General features: G+C 54.7%; 1 protein-coding gene across 2 annotated transcripts in view; it reads left to right on the forward strand.

Moving 5' to 3' along the window:
• The first annotated feature begins 470 nt into the window (after positions 1 to 470).
• The window catches only part of DPYSL5 (dihydropyrimidinase like 5), a 322,370-nt gene continuing 299,061 nt past the window's right edge, over positions 471 to 23,779 (forward strand). For both annotated transcript variants that reach the window (XM_078647171.1, XM_078647170.1), the window contains exon 1: positions 471 to 533. The gene's annotated coding sequence lies outside the window, so the exon portion shown is untranslated. The remainder of the gene's footprint in view (positions 534 to 23,779) is intronic.

Here is a 23,779-nt window from a genome sequence, read left to right on the forward strand (position 1 = left end):
TTCAGCACCAGCTGCGTCTTTTGGTTTCAACCCATCCCCCAGGCCCAGGGCCTTGGCTGTGACTGGTGGGGGGACCCCAGAGAGCGTCTGTCTGTCTGCCTCATGGCCCAGCACAGCCAGCCATCCCAGGCCTTTGTGAGGTACCCACACTGATCCCCATGGCAACCATGGTGGAGCTCGACGAGGGGCGACCCCTTTCTCTTCCCCGCCCCACCCGCCCCTGTGCATCCTGGGAATTGTAGTCCCCCGCTCCGTCATACCGAGCCAAGAGTGACTTGAAAAGACTACTGGGCGCGCCAACCAATCACTCCGCGCCTCTCGGGCTCTACCTAAAGTGGTACCTGCGCTCAGCGAGCGGCCATTGTCCGCTGCGCTCGGCGATTGGCTGAGGGGCGGGGCCTGGCGGGGAGCCCGGGCACGGCTGGAAGGCGGCCTGGAATCAGGCTTGAGTGAGAGGCGGACGCGGCTCGCTGCAGCATCCACCGGTGCCAGCCCCATCCCAGCCAGCGCCCGAGCCCCGGACACCGGAGCAGGTAGGAGGCCGGGGCTTCCCGGGAGGAGGGCACTGATGGGGGTGCAAGGAGGCTAGCGTCCCAATGCTTCAGTCACAGCATCTATTCATCCATCACCCACCTGCCCTTCCTCCAATCACAATCCATGATCCACCTCTGTGTGCATTATTGCACTCCTGCCAATCATCTATTCATCCATCACCCACCCACCCAATCACCATCCATGATCCACCTCTGTGTGCATTATTGCACTCCTGCCAATCATCTATTCATCCATCACCCACCCACCCCTCCTCCAATCACTATCCATGATCCACCTCTGTGTGCATTATTGCACTCCCTGACAATCATCTATCTATTCATCCAAAGGGCACTCCCAGGGCATTCCTATTTGACTGTCGGTCAAGCTGTTCATCCACCCGCTTGATCCATCACCGTTCCCGTGTCAATCTTTGTGCACGCGCGCTCGTTCACCAAAACATGCGCGTGCCAGGCACCCCGCGATGTGTCTTGGACTGAGGCCGACCTCACCAGCCATGCACCTGTTCATCCTCTCGGCCGCCAGCATTGAGGTCTGTCACCATCCACCCACCGCGCAGCCATCCTCTGTCAATACAGCTCTCAGGCTTCGCATGTAGCTAGTTATACATGCATGCATACATATGTATATATATATATATACCTTCATCCATCCTGATGTTTATGCAACAGTTGGTGCATCTGTCAAGAGACCTGTGCGGCAGTCCGCCCGCTCCCCAGCTACCATAGGCGCTATCCTCAGCCTTCATTCATCTCTGCACACATTCCTACAGACATTCCATGCACCTGCGTATCCATCCATTAGCTGTCCGCCCCCCCCCCCGTGTTCATAGCTCGTCCTCGAACCACCCTTCCACATGTCCTACGTTTGCCCACCCAAATTCACCAAACCACCCCTTCACACCCCTCCCCAACTTGTGTCTGGTCACCGGGGGCTGCTTTTCTCTCCAGTGGTCCCATCCTGCCCCTCCGGGTGGGGGCGCTCTAGGGACGCCCCACCGCTGTACCCAGACTCCGCCAGCTGCGGACCCGCCCCCCTCCTGTGGGCGGCGGTGGGCAGAGCATTGGCACAGCGGGCGCTTTGGCATCCCAGGCCCAGGGCCGCGCTTCTCACCGGGTTCAGATAGTGTGTGCTCCCAGTCAATGGGAAAGGGATCTCGAAAGGCTGAGTCATCCTGGAGCTGCAGGTCTCCGCAGCGGGTGCATGAGCCCGCGGGGCTTCCCCGCCAGCGCCTCCCAGCCAGCGCCATCGGAGCGCCTCATTGTTCTCCGGAGGGCTCGTGTGTGGCGCTGGCCCGGCCCTGCTGCGCCCTGTGCGGCCGCCGGAGCCAGAGGTGCGAGCTGGAAGCAGAGGGCACCCATCGGGGCGAGCTGGGGCACAGCAGACATGTGTGCCATGTTTGGGAATGTTGGGGTGTGGGGGGGTCAGGTGCGTCGGCTGGGAGGTCGGTGGGGGGGTCATCTGTGCAGGCCACGCCCCAGACTGATTGTTTTCCGCATCCGCAGGGGGCCTGCGCTGGTTGGGCGGACGGCATATATATATTTAGTGTATGAGCACCCTTCATGCCCAGGCGCTCTGCCTCGCCCACCCGTGCCCCTGGCTTGGTAGCAGATGCACCTGCCAGCTTCCCATTCCGAGAAAAAAAGCCGCCGGGGAGGGGGAGGGGTCGCCTGGTTAACCACCCTCCCTCCCTCCTTTGTGAGCCGGGACCCCCTCAGACCACCCACGTCTGTGCGTCCGGGGCTGGGCGAGGTCAAGGGGCCCTCGACGGAGCCGCTGGGGGTAGCCCGGGAGTGCCTCCCGCCCCATCGCCTCGCTCATACACTGGTACCCCTGGCATACACTGTCTGTGTCGTGTGCTGTTATTTTATTTCCGTGTGTGTCTGTCTGTCCGCGTCCCTGGGCAGCCGGGCTCCGTTCACAGGGGGCGGGGGGCGCAGCGGATCAGTGGAGGGTGAGAGCACCTGGCGTGGGGCACATTGTGGGCAAGGACTGTTGAAATGCAGGACAAAGGGTCAACATTCAGACACGGGGTCAATCTCACGGGCACCGCTGAGCGGGTGAAGCGATGCAATAACATGAAGTAAACAGATGACCAACGCAAGGAAAGAACGTAGGGTTATGTTCTTTGGCTTATATATCACATATGCATATATTACACAGCATTATTGAGCAAACAATACTTTGTCACTGGACGTAAATGAAGATAAAAAACCCTGGTGACACGTGCACCCGAAGCAACACTTGACAGCCGGCACAAGGGACCGCTGTCACACCATTGTGCCCCTTTGACATTCACGAGGGCTCCAGGCGCCCTCTTGACGGACGTGGACCTGGCAGCTCGTGGGCATTAGAAGTGCCACCAATAACAGACAGGGGGTGAGATGGAAAGAAAGCGGTTAGAGCACATTTGAGGGCAATAGAGCATTTGTGGTTGAATTAACTGATTGCTTCTGATTAAACCAGTGACGTTTCATCCCACCTCCCTGCAGGGCTAACAGTTCCTGCCTCCACCAACATAGACCCCCCCCCCTCTCAGGGGGTATCTTCAAGATCTTCTACTAGAAGAAATCCCAGCTTTCATTTCAATGCCCCCAGCTTTTCACCCTGGACAGTCTGCCCCTCCCCCCCCCCCCCCCCCAGCAGGGTCAGGCAGACAGACTCCTGCCCCCTCTCAGCAGCCAGGCAGACTCCTGCCCCCTCTCAGCAGGCAGACAGACTCATGCCCCCTCTCCGCAGGCAGGCAGACTCATGCCCCCTCTCAGCAGGCAGGCAGATTCCTGAACCCTGTCAGCAGGCAGGCAGATTCCTGCCCTCTCTCAGCAGGCAAGGAGACGCCTGAACCCTGTCAGCAGGCAGGCAGACTCCTGCCCTCTCTCAGCAGGCAAGGAGACGCCTGAACCCTGTCAGCAGGCAGGCAGACTCCTGCCCTCTCTCAGCAGGTGGTCAGACTCCTGCCCCCCTCAGCAGGCAGACAGACTCCTGCCCCCTCTCAGCAGGACCAGGCAGACTCCTGCCCTCTCCCAGCAGGTGGTCAGACTCCTGCCCCCCTCAGCAGGCTGACAGACTCCTGCCCCCTCTCAGCAGGGCCAGGCAGACTCATGCCCTCTCTCAGCAGGGCCAGGCACACTCATGCCCCCTCTCAGCAGGCAGGCAGACTCATGCCCCCTCTCAGCAGGCAGGCAGACTCCTGCCCCCTCTCAGCAGCCAGGCAGACGCATGCCCCTTCTCAGCAGACAGGCAGACTCATGCCCCCTCTCAGCAGGCAGACAGACTCATGCCCCCTCTCAGCAGGGCCAGGCAGACTCATGCCCCCTCTCAGCAGGCAGGCAGATTCCTGAACCCTGTCAGCAGGCAGGCAGACTCCTGCCCTCTCTCAGCAGGTGGTCAGACTCCTGCCCCCCTCAGCAGGCAGACAGACTCCTGCCCCCTCGCAGCAGGGCCAGGCAGACTCATGACCTCTCTCAGCAGGCAGACAGACTCATGCCCCCTCTCAGCAGGGCCACGCAGACTCATGCCCCCTCTCAGCAGGCAGGCAGATTCCTGAACCCTGTCAGCAGGTAGGCAGACTCCTGCCCTCTCTCAGCAGGCAAGGAGACGCCTGAACCCTGTCAGCAGGCAGGCAGACTCCTGCCCTCTCTCAGCAGGTGGTCAGACTCCTGCCCCCCTCAGCAGGCAGGCAGACTTCTGCCCTTTCTCAGCAGGCAGGCAGACTCCTGACTCCTGTCAGGAGGCAGGCAGATTCCTGCCCTCTCTCAGCAGGTGGGCAAACTCCTGACTCCTCTCAGCAGGCAGACAGACTGCTGCCCTCTCTCAGCAGGCAGGCAGACTCCTGCCTTCTCTCAGCAGGCAGGCAGACTCCAAGCCATGTCTTCCCTCGACCGTAATCAAGCATCCTAGGACCGGTTTCTGGCTATCAGCCGTCATCAGCCAGGATAGCTTGACTCCAGTGGCGTAGTGAGCACGGGACCCACGTCTGGGCATACCTTTCCCACATAGGGCGAACAGCAAAACACACAAGATTGCGGACGGAATGTTGCACAATGGCAAAACATTCACCCCCAGTCACAGATCTGGGTTTAATCCATCGTTATTTTGCTCACCACGCCACTCCAGTTCAGACATGGCCATATGCAAATCAGTCTTGACCCTGTGCCTCATGGGAACAGTCCAGCCCGAACTGCCAAAGCCATGTCTTCCCTGGACCGGAATCAAGTACCTTAGGACCGGTTTCGGGCTATCAATCGTCATCAGCCAGGATAGCTTGACTCCAGTGGCGTAGTGAGCACGGGACCCACGTCTGGGCATACCCTTCCCACATAGGGCGAACAGCAAAACACACAAGATTGCGGACGGAATGTTGCACAATGACAAAACATTCACCCTCAGTCACAGATCTGGGTTTAATCCATCGTTATTTTGCTCACCACGCCACTCCAGTTCAGACATGGCCATATGCAAATCAGTCTTGACCCTGTGCCTCGTGGGAACAGTCCAGCCCGAACTGCCAAGCCATGTCTTCCCTGGAACGGAATCAAGTATCCTAGGACCGGTTCCTGGCTATCAGCCGTCATCAGCCAGGATAGCTTGACTCCAGTGGCGTAGTGAGCACGGGACCCACGTCTGGGCATACCCATCTGTCCATCAACTGTTGTTTTTGCATTTCTCACCCCGAGTGGGACGGGTATGCTCAGACGTGAGTCCCGTGCTCTCCATGCCACTGGAATCAAGCTATCCTGGCTGATGAGGGCTGAAAGCCCGAAACCGGTCCTAGGATGCTCGTTTCCAGTCCAGGAAGGACCTGGCTTGGCAGTTCCGGCTGGACTGTTCCCATGGGGCACAGGGTCAAGACTGATTTGCATATGGCTGGGTTCAAACTGGAATGGCATGGTGAGGAAAAAAACGATGGATTTAAGCCCAGATCTCTGTACTGGGGTGAATGTATAACATTGTTCTGCATTCTGTCCATCAACTATTGTATTTGCATTTGTCACCCCGAGTGGGACGGGTATGCTCAGATGTGAGTCCCGTGCTCTCCATGCCACTGGAATCAAGCTATCCTGGCTGATGAGGGCTGAAAGCCCGAAACCGGTCCTAGGATGCTTGTTTCCAGTCCAGGGAGGACCTGGCTTGGCACTTCCGACTGGACTGTTCCCATGGGGCACAGGGTCAAGACTGATTTGCATATGGCTGGGTTCAAACTGGAATGGCATGGTGAGCAAAAACACGATGGATTTAGGCCCAGATCTCTGTACTGGGGTGAATGTATGACATTGTTCTGCATTCTGTCCATCAACTGTTGTTTTTACATTTGTCACCCCGAGTGGGACGGGTATGCTCAGACGTGAGTCCCGTGCTCTCCACGCCATGGAATCAAGCTATCCTGGCTGATGAGTGCTGAAAGCCTGAAACCGGTGCTAGGATGCTTGTTTCCAGTCCAGGAAGGACCTGGCTTGGCAGTTTGGGCTGAACTGTTTCCATGGGGCACAGGGTCAAGACTGATTTGCATATGGCTGGGTTCAAACTGGAATGGCATGGTGAGCAAAAAACGATGGATTTAGGCCCAGATCTCTGTACTGGGGTGAATGTATGACATTGTTCTCCATTCTGTCCATCAACTGTTGTTTTTGCATTTGTCACCCCGAGTGGGACGGGTATGCTCAGACGTGAGTCCCGTGCTCTCCATGCCATGGAATCAAGCTATCCTTGCTGATGATGGCTGAAAGACTGAAACCGGTCCTAGGATGCTTGTTTCCAGTCCAGGAAGGACCTGGCTTGGCAGTTTGGGCTGAACTGTTTCCATGGGGCACAGGGTCAAGACTGATTTGCATATGGCTGGGTTCAAACTGGAATAGCATGGTGAGCAAAAAAACAATGGGGCATATTTACAAGCCCCTTGCGCCGCTTTTGCGCTGCTGTTGCGTCACTTTGGTGACGCAGCGGCGGTGCAAAAGATGCGGCAAGGTTCGGGGTATTTATAACGTGACGCATCTGGGAGATGCGTCACGTTGTAAAGGTCTGCGCCAGAAGGAGGCGTTACTGTGCAGGGGAGGGCGTTCCGGCGCAGGAACGCCTCCTGAAAGTGGCTGAGTGAAATCTACAAGATTTCACTCAGTCATTTTGGTGCCCATGCTGCGTCAAAACCCTGCACCTGCTTGAAGCAGGCGTAAGGATTGATGCAGCATTGGAATAATAGGGACCCCCGAGCATTGCTGGAGCTGCGTCGTGCTTGGGACGCAACTCCAGCAATGCGACACTTTTACGGCACAGATGCATGACGCATCTGTGCCGTTTTTTCCCCATGGTGCGCCGCATTGTAAATGCAGCGCAACCATGTTGGCGTAGGCATGACGCACAATAGGTGGCGCATCCCTGCTGGTATGCAGGGATGCGCCACTTATTGTAAATATGCCACGATGGATTTAGGCCCAGATCTCTGTTCTGGGGTGAATGTATGACATTGTTCTGCATTCTGTCCATCAACTGTTGTTTTTGCACCCCTCAGCAGGCAGGCAGACTCCTGCCCCCTCTCAGCAGGCGGGCGGAGTTCTTTGCACTCTGGTTGCCCCTCTGCTCCTCCAGCTGAAAGTGCAGGCTTCAGATAATGGTTGTTCACTTGCTGTTAGGCACCAGCACTAGTCGCACAGAATTATTTGAGGATTGTGCAGACTCAGAGCACTCTGTTTCCTTGTTCATTAAGCTCTTGGAACTGGAACAAAGTGGGTGGTTTGTGTCTCCCTTTTATACACATTTTCTAGGCAGGAGTTGTGTGTCCACTGTCTCAAAAGTCCGAGCTGGTTTTGGGTGGTTCTTCTTTCAAGTGTCCTTCTGAAACTGCTCCCAAGACTCACCCTTTGTGTAGAGTGATGCTTCTCACAGCAAGTGGCCCGGGCTGTCTCCAGGTCAGAGCATCCCCAGCAGAGCTATCATGAGGGAGGAGGTCTCTGCCCCTGCCCCTCAGCAGCCTCTCTGAAGCAGTGATACTTAAATAGATTAAAAGGTGGGCCTACGATAGACACTTCCTCACCTAGCACAACAGAAACAGAATCCGTCACCCCTCACCTTATCATCAATGTTATGTTATGTTATGTTATGTCTCTTTTATAGCGCACGGCTACCCCAAGGGGTGTCCCGGCGCTTTGGCAAAGAGAACTGAGGAAGAAAACACAACACAGCTACTCGCAGAGGCCGAAAGAAAATCATACGGAAAAGAGCCAGGTCTTCAACACCTTTCTAAAGGAAAGGAGACTGTTGGCTTTCCTTAAGGAAACAGAAAGCTCATTCCAGCATCGCGGGGCCAAGTGTCGGAAGGAGCGACCTCCGATCTGGGCGAGTCTGACAGGGGGAACAACGGCTTTGGCCAACAAGGCCGACCGTAGAGTCCTCCTCGGCGCATAAAAGGCCATGCGCTTCCCAATATATTTAGGGCCAATCGAATGAAGGGCCTTAAAAGCAAGGGTCAAAACCTTGAAGGTGATTCTTTTAGAAATAGGCAACCAATGCAGTCTCTTAAGCAATTCCGAGGCTTTTGCCCTACGCGGAAGACCAAAAATGGCTCTTGCCGCCGAGTTCTGCACAATTTGCAGACGGGCCAGCAGATATTTAGGCAGCCCGAGATAGAGGGCATTCGTATAATCCAGTCGCGAGCCTATTAGAGACTGAACAATGATTTTTTTGTGTTGCAGAGACAGCAGCGGAAGAAACTTCCGTAGCATTTTCAAAATGCCAAAGCATTTCCCAGACAGCCCGATGATTTGGGGTCTGAAAGAAAGGCCGTCATCACACAACACACCAAGGTTTTTGGCTTTCGCGGAGGCAACGTCAGGTGGAAACATGTCCTGGGGCCACCATGTCTTCCAGCTGGGATCAGGCGGACATCCGAAAAAAAGCAACTCCGACTTATCGGAGTTGCATTTCAGACTGTGCCGCCGAAACCAGTCAAAAACCGCACCCAGGCATTCTTTGATCAGACTACCATCAAAAGCCTCTCCCTTCTTACACGTAAAAAGGAGCTGGGTGTCATCAGCGTAAGATATGATCCGGGCACCGAAGGACTCCGCTACCGCCGCCAGAGGGGCCATATAGATATTAAAAAGGGTGGGGCTCAGGATAGACCCCTGAGGGACCCCCACCTCTAGCGGCGGCATTTCAGCGGAGAACGGAGGTGCCCAGACCACTTGTCGACGGCCGGTCAAAAAAGACTTAAACCAGTTCCACACCGTCCCGCGGAAACCGATCTCCCAGAGTCTAGAAAGGAGACCGTCGTGAGGGACGGTGTCGAACGCCGCCGACAAGTCCAGCATAACCAGAATAGCCTTACCCCCAAAATCAAGAGTCTCTCTGATGGCATCGGTGTTCTCGAGAAGGGCTGTCTCCGTGCTAAAATTAGCACGGAAACCCGATTGAGAATCATGTAAGATGTTATTGCTCTCAATAAAGTTGGAGATAGAGAACTGCACATGTTTCTCAATCACCTTTGCCAGAGCAGAGAGGAGGGAGATCGGCCTATAGTTAGCGTGAACAAGGGGATCCAAGGTAGGCTTATTGAGCAGCGGCAGGATCAAAGCATGTTTCCAAGCCAAAGGTACCTCTCCCATAGTCAGGGAGAGATTGAGCAGCGGATTAAGCAGGATGTTACCTGCAGGCGCTACTCTTCCCAGGCATTTCGCTGGACAGGGATCAAGTGGCGAGCCCGATTGAAGCCGGGACAAAAGGTCAAGAGAGGTAGTAGCGGGCAGAGGAGGAAAGACCGAAAGAACAGGACCTTTCTCATCTAATGTCGAGGGGAGGGTGGTCAATTCACTAGCAGTTGAAATGAGGCCAGCATCAGGGAAAGAATCCTGAATGGACTAAATTTTAATTATGAAAAAATCCCCAAGTTGGCTAATCCAAGCTTCGGTGTGAGAATGAGAGGGCGAGCTCAAGGAAGGGGAGGTAAACTCCTTTACTATCCTAAAGAGTTCTTTACTTATATTTTCCGCCTCATCAATTCTACGCTCCAAATAAACTTTTTTCCGTCAAAGATATGCTTATGATAAAGCCTAATCGCATCTCGATATTTAGATTTATCATCCGGATCATACTTGCGCCGCCACACTCTTTCAGCTTTTTTACAATCTTCAATCAATCAAGTGGCATCACTCAGGAAAGACAGACCTGCAGCCCCTTGCAAGAAACGTCCTCATGGAATTCCTAAAGGTAGCTGTCACTCCATCCGCCTCAAGCCAATGTCTGGCTCTGGCCATTTTCCAACCACAGGAATGCAGGCAGAAGACTTACACTGTCAGGGAAAGCTGCCCCACATCCAATGCCATGCCAAGGCAGAGGCATCTAAAATAGATCCCACGGGCTTCAGTTCTCGGGCCCTCTTACTGCAACACACTCACTACACTCGCACATGTACTGACATACACACAGGATTCCAGGGCAAGGTTCTGGGCATACACATAACTGTGGAACATTAGAAAAGAGAGGCCTCTGGGCCACACACTCATTGACACAGATATATAGTTAAAAATATTTTATTTCCCAGATCCTCCGTGTTCTTCTTTATCACGAGAGCTCCTTCAAGTATGTGCGTTCAAGGCGTGCACTAGACAACCTCTCGCGTGTTTGATTTAAAAGACTAAATTGTATCTCCAAATATATTCAATCAATCAATCACAGGTTTGTTAAGTGCGACCACTCACCCGTAAGCGTCTCAAGGCGCTGGGGGGGGGGGAATGGCGGTGCAGGTTCCGGTCCATCAAGGAGGGGGTCTGTCGAAGAGCAAGGTTTTGAGGTTTCTTGTGAAGATGGGGAGCGATGTGGTCTGTCTGAGGTGGGGCGGGGGGGCGTTCCAGGCTCTGGCCGCGCAGAAGGAGAAGGAGCGGCCTCTCGATCTGGCCTTTCTAGTGCGGGGGGTGGGGGTCTACACCACATATAGGGTCCACTTGACAACTGAATTGCCTTTTAGTTCACTAATGGCATTGTTGTTAGTGTGGGGGCATGAATGTTTCTAAGTACGTGTTTAAAAGCTAGCACTTTTAATAAGAACCTTTCACTGAAAAGATATAACCTGATGTACTGAGGTGAAATGCTTGCATGTGTTAAAGAAATCCACTTTTTTGAATTTTGAGGCAACTATCGTATTTTTATGTTTGTTGTAAAATGTATATGCCAAACCTTTCCATAGCTTGGCTCCTGCTCCTGACCCTTGCTCCACTCTGGCTCAGCTGGCTGGCTCAGCGGTAGTGTAAGGGTGTTACCATCTGAGTTCTGTGGTGCTTCCTTTCAATGGACATTTATAAAAAAAAGGTTTACATCAGGAACAGTTTGATTGCATGCTACTAAAAAAGATATACTTTGAAAGCACTAGGTTTTCTTAAGCACGAAAACATTTTGCGGTATCTATCTTAAACTGTGTGTAATTATAATACAATTTTAAAATAATAACTTACATAGTCATGCTTTGTTGGTGAAGATACACTGGGCTGTCTGCTGCAGGGCTGTCGTCGGGCTGTCCACTGCAGGGCTATCGCCGGGCTGCGTGCTGCAGGGCTGCAGTGCTCTAGCCGGGCTGCGTGCTGCAGGGCTTCCGCCGGGCTGCGTGCTACTGGGCCCCCGCCGGGCTGCGTGCTGCAGGGCTTCCGGCGGGCTGTGCACTGCAGGGCTCTCACCGGGCTGCGTGCTGCAGGGCTTTCGGCGTGCTGCAGGGCTGTCACCAGGCTGCATGCTGCAGGGCTTCCGCTGGGCTGCGTGCTGCAGGGCTCTCGCCGGGCTGTGCGCTGCAGGGCTGTCGCCAGGCTGCGTGCTGCAGGGCTTCCGCCGGGCTGCGTGCTGCAGGGCTGTCGCCAGGCTGCGTGCTGCAGGGCTTCCGCCGGGCTGCGTGCTGCAGGGCTCCCGCCGGGCTGCTTGCTGCAGGGCATCCGGCGGGCTGTGCGCTGCAGGGCTGTCGCCAGGCTGCGTGCTGCAGGGCTGTCGCCAGGCTGCGTGCTGCAGGGCTGTCACCAGGCTGTGCACGGCAGGGCTCCCGCCGGGCTGTTCGCTGCCGGGCTCTCGCCGGGCAGCAGTTGTAGACAGCCTTCTCCCCAGGGCCGGACTGGGAACGAAAACCGGCCCTGGCAAAGTGCTCGGCCGGCCCCCCCGCCCCCCGGGCGGGAGGGGGGCGAGCGCTTTGCCAGGTCCGCTTTTCAGCCGATTTTGTTACAGGGCCGATTTTGCAGCTATGCTGCAAAAACGGCTCTGCAACAAAAACGGCCCCCAGAGCCCAAAACCGGCCCCCACCCTTGCGGCCGACCGGGGGATTGCCCAGTGCCCACAACGGCCAGTCCGGGCCTGCTTCTCCCCTGTTTACTGTCAGTAGAAGCAGTGTCTCTGCTTGGCTGCTCGAGAGTCTCACTAGGCGAGACCTGCTGGGAGACTCTAACATATTGGGAGAGGCGGTGGCAGCTCTTGCAGCTGCTCACTGATTACAAGTCCCAGAATTACAGACAAAAGGCAGCCCTGAGAGAGAACATGGTGGACAACAGATATAGGACTGAAATTACTGACAGTCCGTGTAAATTCCAGATGGGTGGTCAACCTAATCAGATCAGGACTACATAGAGGGGTCCATAGTGTCACCCACCTGTGATCCCAAGACCTAGACCCGTATGATTGCAACGATTCACCTTCCATCGTTCGCGGGTGCATTCGAGCTATGTTCAGAAAAGATGCCTCTTCAAGCTCCTCACTCACGCCTACAAAGCCCTCCACGAAACCGGACCCACATACACCAACAACCGCCTGCCTTTCCACCGTCCCATCAAAGAGCTCCGCTCCTCCTCCCTCACCTTACCCCAGGTCACACGCATCTGCCGGAGCCGAAGCGGGGGCTGCTCCTTCTTCGCCGCCAAGTCCTGGAACGACCTCCACCTACGGATGTCCCCCTCTCTGAGGGAATTCAGGAAGCAGCTGAAGACCTGGCTCTCCGACCGCCACCTCTCTCTGATCGAGGATCGCTGGAACCCCAACAGCGCCTGGAGACCCCCCGGGGTGACAAGCTGCGCTATACAAGCCTTGATGATTGATTGATTGACTCATGTAGACTAGCCTTCCTCAGCATGGGCTGATAAGCATTGGCAGGAGCATCCTTCACCATTGTGAGAGCGGCGGCTATTCCCAATGAGACTGGCTGCTGTTCAGTGTGGGGACCAGCTGCTGTCCCTTGTTGGGGGCCGGTCAGTGGGGGGTCTCTAAGATCTTAGGAGCTGTTATGTTGCACTTTGGAGCTGTACCAAAGGGGATGATGGACGGAGTGTTGAACATTGCAAGCACTCATACCCAGTCAACTAATCTAGGTTGAATCCATCATCATTCTTTAGCTCACTCCACCACCCCAGTTCAGACATGGCCATATGAAAATCAGTCTGACCCTGCGCCCAATGGGAACAGCCCAGCCCCAACTGCCAAGCCATGTCTTCCCTGGACCGGAAACAAGCATCCTGGGACCGGTTTCTGGCTAATCAGCTGTCATCAGCCAGGCTAGCTTGAACGTTGGAGCTGACCAGCTCAATTATTACCCATTCATTCACAAGTTAAACCTCTACCCAAGGCCAGGGCTAGGCACAGGATATAGTTCTAGTCTCCAAGTATCACAACTAGGCATAGCACTGTACCACACTCCTAGAGGGCCGGGGCTAGGTAAAATACCAGAGCTAGGCACAGGGCATGCTGCCAGTCTCCTGAAGCGGTACAAAAGGGGGTGGTAGTGATGGACGGAGCATCTGAATCAATCAAACACTCACACCCAGTCAAAAGATCTGGGTTTAATCCATCACCGTTCTTTAGCCCACTCTGCCAACCCAGTTCAGACATGGCAATATGCAAATCAGTCTGACCCTGTGCCTCATGGGTACAGTCCAGCCCGAACTGCCAAGCCATGTCTTCCCTGGACCGGAAACAAGCTTCCGAGGACCGGTTTCTGCCATTCCAGCCGTCTTCAGCCCAGCTTGCTTGAATCCAGTGGCAAAGTGAGCAAGGGACTCACGTCTGAGCATACCCTGCCACACTTATGACGGCCAAAAGCGGTACAAAGGGGGTGGTGATGGACGGATCATCTGAATCAATCAAACACACACACCCAGTCAAAAGATCTGGGTTTAATCCATCACCGTTCTTTAGCCCACTCTGCCAACCCAGTTCAGACATGGCAATATGCAAATCAGTCTGACCCTGTGCCTCATGGGAACAGTCCAGCCCGAACTGCCACGCCATGTCTTCCCTGGACCGGAAACAAGCTTCCAAGGACCGGTTTCTGGCATTCCAGCCGTCTTCAGCCCAGCTTGCTTGAATCCAGTGGCAAAGTGAGCAAGGGACTCACGTCTGAGCATACCCTGCCACACTTATGGCAGACAAAAGCGGTACAAAAGGGGGTGGTGATGGACGGAGCATCTGAATCAATCAAACACTCACACCCAGTCAAAAGATCTGGGTTTAATCCATCACCGTTCTTTAGCCCACTCTGCCAACCCAGTTCAGACATGGCAATATGCAAATCAGTCTGACCCTGTGCCTCATGGGAACAGTCCAGCCCGAACTGCCAAGCCATGTCTTCCCGGACCGGAAACAAGCTTCCGAGGACCGGTTTCTGGCATTCCAGCCGTCTTCAGCCCAGCTTGCTTGAATCCAGTGGCAAAGTGAGCAAGGGACTCACGTCTGAGCATACCCTGCCACACTTATGTCGGCCAAAAGCGGTACAAAAGGGGGTGGTGATGGACGGAGCATCTGAATCAATCAAACACTCACACCCAGTCAAAAGATCTGGGTTTAATCCATCACCGTTCTTTAGCCCACTCTGGCAACCCAGTTCAGACATGGCAATATGCAAATCAGTCTGACCCTGTGCCTCATGGGAACAGTCCAGCCCGAACTGCCAAGCCATGTCTTCCCTGGACCGGAAACAAGCTTCCGAGGACCGGTTTCTGGCATTCCAGCCGTCTACAGCCCGGCTTGCTTGAATCCAGTGGCAAAGTGAGCAAGGGACTCACGTCTGAGTATACCCTGCCACACTTATGGCGGCCAAAAGCGGTACAAAAGGGGGTGGTGATGGACGGAGCATCTGAATCAATCAAACACTCACACCCAGTCAAAAGATCTGGGTTTAATCCATCACCGTTCTTTAGCCCACTCTGCCAACCCAGTTCAGACATGGCAATATGCAAATCAGTCTGACCCTGTGCCTCATGGGAACAGTCCAGCCCGAACTGCCAAGCCATGTCTTCCCTGGACCGGAAAAAAGCTTCCGAGGACCGGTTTCTGGCATTCCAGCCGTCTTCAGCCCGGCTTGCTTGATTCCAGTGGCAAAGTGAGCAAGGGACTCACATCTGAGCATACCCTGCCACACCTATGGCGGCCAAAAGCGGTACAAAAGGGGTTGGATGGACGGAGCATCTGAATCAATCAAACACACACACCCAGTCAAAAGATCTGGGTTTAATCCATCACCGTTCTTTAGCCCACTCTGCCAACCCAGTTCAGACATGGCAATATGCAAATCCGTCTAACCCTGTGCCTCATGGGAACAGTCCAGCCCGAACTGCCAAGCCATGTCTTCCCTGGACCGGAAACAAGCTTCCGAGGACCGGTTTCTGGCATTCCAGCCGTCTTCAGCCCGGCTTGCTTGAATCCAGTGGCAAAGTGAGCAAGGGACTCACGTCTGAGCATACCCTGCCACACTTATGGCGGCCAAAAGCGGTACAAAAGGGGGTGGTGATGGACGGAGCATCTGAATCAATCAAACACTCACACCCAGTCGAAAGATCTGGGTTTAATCCATCACCGTTCTTTAGCCCACTCTGCCAACCCAGTTCAGACATGGCAAATAGTCTCCTGAAGGCCAGGGCTAGGCACAAGGTATGTTACCACCATGCTACCAGTCTCTTAGAGGCCAGTGTTCGGTGGTAGCTTCAAGATCTTCTACTAGAAGAAATGCCAGCTTCATTTGAATGTCCCACAGTGTTAGGGCCTGTAGGGCTTCTCCTCCCTTCTCTTGCTGTCTGGCACCAGCCCTAGTCACGCAGCAGCCCTTCATCCGGCAGAGGTCTCCGAAAGTGCCGGCTTCAGGGGATGTCCTCTCACTTGCTGTCTGGCACCAGCCCTAGTCATGCAGCAGCCCTTCATCCTGCAGAGCTTCCTGACAGTGCAGGCTTCAGTTGATGTCCCTTCACCTGCTAATAGTCACCAGCCCTGGTCATGCAGCAGTCCTTTGAGTATTCTGTAGAATCTTCCGTATTCTTGTTAATTAAGCACTTGGAACTGGAACAAAGTGAGTGGCTTGGGTCTCGCTTTTATACACATTCTCTAGACAGGAGTTGAGTATCCACTGTCTCAAAAGTCAGAATTGGTGCCAAGATACACAGTGTCAAGATATGTTATCACTCTCCGAGAGGTCAGTGTTAGCCACAGGGTATGTTACCACTCTCCGAGAGGTCAGTGTTAGACCTAGGGTATGTTACCACTCTCCGAGAGGTCAGTGTTAGCCCCAGGATATGTTACCACTCTCCGAGAGGTCAGTGTTAGCCACAGGATATGTTACCACTCTCCGAGAGGTCAGTGTTAGCCACAGGGTATGTTACCACTCTCCGAGAGGTCAGTGTTAGCCACAGGATATGTTACCACTCTCCGAGAGGTCAGTGTTAGCCCTAGGGTATGTTACCACTCTCCGAGAGGTCAGTGTTAGCCACAGGGTATGTTACCACTCTCCGAGAGGTCAGTGTTAGCCACAGGATATGTTACCCCTCTCAGAGAGGTCAGTGTTAGCCACAGGGTATGTTACCACTCTCCGAGAGGTCAGTGTTAGCCACAGGATATGTTACCACTCTCCGAGAGGTCAGTGTTAGCCACAGGATATGTTACCACTCTCCGAGAGGTCAGTGTTAGCCACAGGATATGTTACCACTCTCCGAGAGGTCAGTGTTAGCATCAGGGTATGTTACCACTCTCTGAGAGGTCATTGTTAGCCCCAGGGTATGTTACCACTCTCTGAGAGGTCAGTGTTAGCCACAGGATATGTCAGAAGCCAGTCCTGGATACAGGGGATGTTCCCACTCACCTTGAGGTCTGGGCTAGGTACAGCGCTTGTTATCAGTCCCCAGAGGCCAGGGCTAGGCACAGGACATGCTGCCTCTCTGCTAGATACCAGAGCTAAGCACAGGGCATGTTAGCCATGTCCTAAATGATAGTCTAGACACAGGACATGCTACCACTCCCCTAGAGCCCAGGGCTAGCCATGGGGCATTTTACTACTCTCCATGAGGGCTGGACTAATCACAGGGCATGGCACCACTCTCCTAGAGGCCTGTGGTCGACACAGGGTGTGTTAGCACTCTCCCTGGGGGCTGGACTAAGTGCCGGGAATGTTACTACTCTCGTAGATGCCAGGGCTAGATACAGAATATGCCACCACCCCTCTCCGAGATGCTAGGGCTAGGCACAGGACATGTTGCCACTCTCCTAGAGACTAGGGCTAGGCACAGGACATGTTTAAACTCTCCTTGAGAGTAGGACTAGGCACAGGACATGTTGCCACTCTCCTAGAGACTAGGGCTAGGCACATGACATGTTGCCACTCTCCTAGAGACTAGGGCTAGGCACAGGACATGTTACCACTCTCCTAGAAGCCAGGGCCAGGCACATGGCATGCCTCCACTGCTCTAAAGGCTAGACACAGGATGTCACCACTCTCTATTGAGGGCTGGCTAGGCTAGACACAGGGCATGATACTACTGTACTAGAGGCTAGGGCTAAGCACATGATGATCCACCACTCTCTTAAGGCCCGGAATAGGCAGAGGACATGTTACCACTCCAAAGGCCAGGGCTCAGCACATGATGATCCACCACTCTCTCAGAGGCCAGGGCTAAGTACAGTATATGTAACCATTCTCCTTGAGGGCTGGGCTAGGCACATTACATGCTACCACTCTACGAGAGGTGAATATATCACCACCACTCTCGCAGAGTCCAGGGCTAGGCACAGGGCATGTCACCACTCTCTCAGAGGCCAGGGCTAAGTACAGTATATGTGAGCACTCTTCTGCAGGTCACGGCTCAGCACAATTCAGAAAGGGGGTGGTGATGGACAGAGCATCTGAATTAAACAGAATACTCATACCCAGTCAAAAGATCAGGGCTTGATCCATCACCGTTTTTTAGCTCACTACACCATCCCAGTTCAGAACCTGGCTACATGCAAATTAGTCTGTCCCTGGCCCAGTGCATCATGGGAACAGGGCAGACCAAACTACCAAGCCAATTCTTTACTGGAAAGGAAACAAGCTTCCGGGGACCGGTTTCTGGCATTGCAGCCGTCTTCGGCCCGGCTTGCTTGAATCCTGATGGTGCAGTGAGCAAGGGACTCACATCTGAGCATACCCTGCCACTCCTATAGTGGCCAAAACGATTCAGAAAGGGGGTGGTGATGGACAGAGCATCTGAATTAAACAGAATACTCATACCCAGTCAAAAGATCAGGGCTTGATCCATCACCGGTTTTTTAGCTCACTACACCATCCCAGTTCAGAATCTGGCTACATGCAAATTAGTCTGTCCCTGGCCCAGTGCATCATGGGAACAGGGCAGACCAAACTACCAAGCCAATTCTTTACTGGAAAGGAAACAAGCTTCCGGGGACCGGTTTCTGGCATTGCAGCCGTCTTCGGCCCGGCTTGCTTGAATCCTGATGGTGCAGTGAGCAAGGGACTCACATCTGAGCATACCCTGCCACTCCTGCACTGGGCCAGGGACAGACTAATTTGCATGTAGCCAGGTTCTGTACTGGGATGGTGCAGTGAGCTAAAAAACGGTGATGGATCAAGCCCTGATCTTTTGACTGGGTATGAGTGTTCTGTTTAATTCAGATGCTCTGTCCATCACCACCCCCTTTTCTGAATCGTTTTGGCCACTATAGGAGTGGCAGGGTATGCTCAGACATGAGTCCCTTGCTCACTGCACCATCAGGATTCAAGCAAGCCGGGCCGAAGACGGCTGTAATGCCAGAAACCGGTCCCCGGAAGCTTGTTTCCTTTCCAGTAAAGAATTGGCTTGGCAGTTTGGTCTGCCCTGTTCCCATGATGCACAGGGCCAGGGATAGACTAATTTGCATGTAGCCAGGTTCTGAACTGGGATGGTGCAGTGAGCTAAAAAACGGTTATGGATCAAGCCCTGATCTTTTGACTGGGTATGAGTGTTCTGTTTAATTCAGATGCTCTGTCCATCACCACCTCCTTTTCTGAATCGTTTTGGCCACTATAGGAGTGGCAGGGTATGCTCAGACATGAGTCCCTTGCTCACTGCACCATCAGGATTCAAGCAAGCCGGGCTGAAGACGGCTGTAATGCCAGAAACCGGTCCCCAGAAGCTTGTTTCCTTTCCAGTAAAGAATTGGCTTGGTAGTTTGGTCTGCCCTGTTCCCATGATGCACTGGGCCAGGAACAGACTAATTTGCATGTAGCCAGGTTCTGAACTGGGATGGTGCAGTGAGCTAAAAAACGGTGATGGATCAAGCACTGATCTTTTGACTGGGTATGAGTGTTCTGTTTAATTCCGATGCTCTGTCCATCACCACCCCCTTTTCTGAATCGTTTTGGCCACTATAGGAGTGGCAGGGTATGCTCAAACATGAGTCCCTTGCTCACTGCACCATCAGGATTCAAGCAAGCCGGGCCGAAGACGGCTGTAATGCCAGAAACTGGTCCCCGGAAGCTTATTTCCTTTCCAGTAAAGAATTGGCTTGGTAGTTTGGTCTGCCCTGTTACCATGATGCACTGGGCCAGGGACAGACTAATTTGCACGTAGCCAGGTTCTGAACTGGGATGGTGCAGTCAGCTAAAAAACGGTGATGGATCAAGTCCTGATCTTTTGACTGGGTATGAGTGTTCTGTTTAATTCAGATGCTCTGTCCATCACCACCCCCTTTTCTGAATCGTTTTGGCCACTATAGGAGTGGCAGGGTATGCTCAGGCATGAGTCCCTTGCTCACTGCACCATCAGGATTCAAGCAAGCCGGGCCGAAGACGGCTGTAATGCCAGAAACCGGTCCCGGAAGCTTGTTTCCTTTCCAGTAAAGAATTGGCTTGGTAGTTTGGTCTGCCCTGTTCCCATGATGCACTGGGCCAGGGACAGACTAATTTGCATGTAGCCAGGTTCTGAACTGGGATGGTGCAGTGAGCTAAAAAACGGTGATGGATCAAGCCCTGATCTTTTGACTGGGTATGAGTGTTCTGTTTAATTCAGATGCTCTGTCCATCACCACCCCCTTTTCTGAATCGTTTTGGCCACTATAGGAGTGGCAGGGTATGCTCAGACATGAGTCCCTTGCTCACTGCACCATCAGGATTCAAGCAAGCCGGGCCGAAGACAGCTGTAATGCCAGAAACCGGTCCCCGGAAGCTTGTTTCCTTTCCAGTAAAGAATTGGCTTGGTAGTTTGGTCTGCCCTGTTCCCATGATGCACTGGGCCAGGGACAGACTAATTTGCATGTAGCCAGGTTCTGAACTGGGATGGTGCAGTGAGCTAAAAAACGGTGATGGATCAAGCCCTGATCTTTTGACTGGGTATGAGTGTTCTGTTTAATTCAGATGCTCTGTCCATCACCACCCCCTTTTCTGAATCGTTTTGGCCACTATAGGAGTGGCAGGGTATGCTCAGACATGAGTCCCTTGCTCACTGCACCATCAGGATTCAAGCAAGCCGGGCCGAAGATGGCTGTAATGCCAGAAACCGGTCCCGGAAGCTTGTTTCCTTTCCAGTAAAGAATTGGCTTGGTAGTTTGGTCTGCCCTGTTCCCATGATGCACTGGGCCAGGGACAGACTAATTTGCATGTAGCCAGGTTCTGAACTGGGATGGTGCAGTGAGCTAAAAAACGGTGATGGATCAAGCCCTGATCTTTTGACTGGGTATGAGTGTTCTGTTTAATTCAGATGCTCTGTCCATCACCACCCCCTTTTCTGAATCGTTTTGGCCACTATAGGAGTGGCAGGGTATGCTCAGACATGAGTCCCTTGCTCACTGCACCATCAGGATTCAAGCAAGCCGGGCCGAAGACAGCTGTAATGCCAGAAACCGGTCCCCGGAAGCTTGTTTCCTTTCCAGTAAAGAATTGGCTTGGTAGTTTGGTCTGCCCTGTTCCCATGATGCACTGGGCCAGGGACAGACTAATTTGCATGTAGCCAGGTTCTGAACTGGGATGGTGCAGTGAGCTAAAAAACGGTGATGGATCAAGCCCTGATCTTTTGACTGGGTATGAGTGTTCTGTTTAATTCAGATGCTCTGTCCATCACCACCCCCTTTTCTGAAACGGCTCAGCACAAGGCATGTTAGCACTCTCCTGAAGCCTGGGCTAGGCAATACCTCTCCATGAGAGGGGCGAGTTAGGCACAGGATGTATTACACTCTCCCGAAGGCCAGGGCTAGACTCATGGAATGGCCCCACACTCCTTGAGGGCTGGGCTAGGTACAGTTTAGGCCACCACCCTCCAGAAGCCAAGACTAGACAGAGGGCATGCTACCACTCTCCCAGAGGCCAGGGCTAGACTCATGGAATGGTCCCACACTCCTTGAGGGCTGGGCTAGGTACAGCATATGTTAGCACTCTCTGATAGGCGAGGCAAAGGGCATTCTACCACTCTCCTAGAAGACACAGCGGCACTTCATGCTATCTCTCCCCTAGAACTAGGGCTAGGCACATGTCATGATAATACTCTCCTAGAGTGCGGTCCCAGACACAGGGCGTGCTACCACTCCACCAGAGGCCAGGGAGGGACACAGGGCATGCTACAACTCCGCCAGAGGCCAGGGAGAGACACAGGACAGGCTACAACTCCGCCAGAGGCCAGGGAGAGACACAGGGCATGCTACAACTCCGCCAGAGGCCAGGGAGAGACACAGGGCATGCTACAACTCCGCCAGAGGCCAGGGAGAGACACAGGGCATGCTACAACTCCGCCAGAGGCCAGGGAGAGACACAGGGCATGCTACAACTCTGCCAGAGGCCAGGGAGAGACACAGGACAGGCTACAACTCCGCCAGAGGCCAGGGAGAGACACAGGGCATGCTACAACTCCGCCAGAGGCCAGGGAGAGACACAGGGCATGCTACAACTCCGCCAGAGGCCAGGGGGAGACACAGGGCATGATTCCTCTCCGCCAAAGGCCAGGGCTAGACACACGGCATGGTTCCACTCCACCAGAGTCCAGGGCTAGACATAGGGCATGGTTCCACTCCGCCAGAGCCAGGGAGAGACACGGGGCATGGTACAACCCCACCAGAGGCCTGGGAGAGACAGAGGACAGGCTACAACTCCGCCAGAGGCCAGGGCTAGACACAGGGCATGCTACAACTCCGCCAGAGGCCAGGGAGAGACAGAGGACAGGCTACCACTCCACCAAAGACCAGGGCTAGACACAGGGCATGCTACAACTCCGCCAGAGGCCAGGGAGAGACAGAGGACAGGCTACAACTCCGCCAGAGGCCAGGGAGAGACACAGGGCATGCTACCACTCCGCCAGTGGCCAGGGAGAGACACAGGGCATGCTACCACTCCGCCAGAGGCCAGGGAGAGACAGAGGACAGGCTACAACTCCGCCAGAGGCCAGGGAGAGACACAGGGCATGCTACCACTCCGCCAGAGGCCAGGGAGAGACACAGGGCATGCTACCACTCCGCCAGAGGCCAGGGAGAGACACAGGACAGGCTACAACTCCGCCAGAGGCCAGGGAGAGCACAGGACAGGCTACAACTCCGCCAGAGGCCAGGGAGAGACACAGGGCATGCTACCACTCCGCAAGAGGCCAGGGAGAGACAGAGGACAGGCTACAACTCCGCCAGTGGCCAGGGAGAGACACAGGGCATGCTACCACTCCGCCAGAGGCCAGGGAGAGACAGAGGACAGGCTACAACTCCGCCAGAGGCCAGGGAGAGACACAGGGCATGCTACAACTCCGCCAGAGGCCAGGGAGAGACAGAGTACAGGCTACAACTCCGCCAGAGGCCAGGGAGAGACACAGGGCATGCTACTACTCCGCCAGAGGCCAGGGAGAGACACAGGGCATGCTACCACTCCGCCAGAGGCCAGGGAGAGACACAGGACAGGCTACAACTCCGCCAGAGGCCAGGGAGAGACAGAGGACAGGCTACAACTCCGCCAGAGGCCAGGGAGAGACACAGGACAGGCTACAACTCCGCCAGAGGCCAGGGGGAGACACAGGGCATGATTCCTCCCCGCCAAAGGCCAGGGCTAGACACACGGCATGGTTCCACTCCGCCAGAGCCAGGGAGAGACACGGGGCATGGTACAACTCCGCCAGAGCCAGGGAGAGACACAGGGCATGCTACAACTCCGCCAGAGGCCAGGGAGAAACACAGGGCATGCTACAACCCCACCAGAGGCCTGGGAGAGACAGAGGACAGGCTACTACTCCGCCAGAGGCCAGGGAGAGACACGGGGCATGCTACAACTCCGCCAGAGGCCAGGGAGAGACACAGGGCATGCTACCACTCCGCCAGAGGCCAGGGAGAGACACAGGGCATGCTACCACTCCGCCAGAGGCCAGGGAGAGACAGAGGACAGGCTACAACTCCGCCAGAGGCCAGGGAGAGACACAGGGCATGCTACCACTCCGCCAGAGGCCAGGGAGAGACACAGGACAGGCTACAACTCCGCCAGAGGCCAGGGAGAGACAGAGGACAGGCTACAACTCCGCCAGAGGCCAGGGAGAGACACAGGACAGGCTACAACTCCGCCAGAGGCCAGGGAGAGACACAGGGCATGCTACAACTCCGCCAGAGGCCAGGGAGAGACACAGGGCATGCTACAACTCCGCCAGAGGCCAGGGGGAGACACAGGGCATGATTCCTCTCCGCCAAAGGCCAGGGCTAGACACACGGCATGGTTCCACTCCACCAGAGTCCAGGGCTAGACATAGGGCATGGTTCCACTCCGCCAGAGCCAGGGAGAGACACGGGGCATGGTACAACCCCACCAGAGGCCTGGGAGAGACAGAGGACAGGCTACAACTCCGCCAGAGGCCAGGGCTAGACACAGGGCATGCTACAACTCCGCCAGAGGCCAGGGAGAGACAGAGGACAGGCTACCACTCCACCAAAGACCAGGGCTAGACACAGGGCATGCTACAACTCCGCCAGAGGCCAGGGAGAGACAGAGGGCAGGCTACAACTCCGCCAGAGACCAGGGAGAGACACAGGGCAT

This window comes from Lissotriton helveticus, chromosome 6, assembly GCF_964261635.1.
Source record: "Lissotriton helveticus chromosome 6, aLisHel1.1, whole genome shotgun sequence".
Taxonomy (NCBI): domain Eukaryota; kingdom Metazoa; phylum Chordata; class Amphibia; order Caudata; family Salamandridae; genus Lissotriton; species Lissotriton helveticus.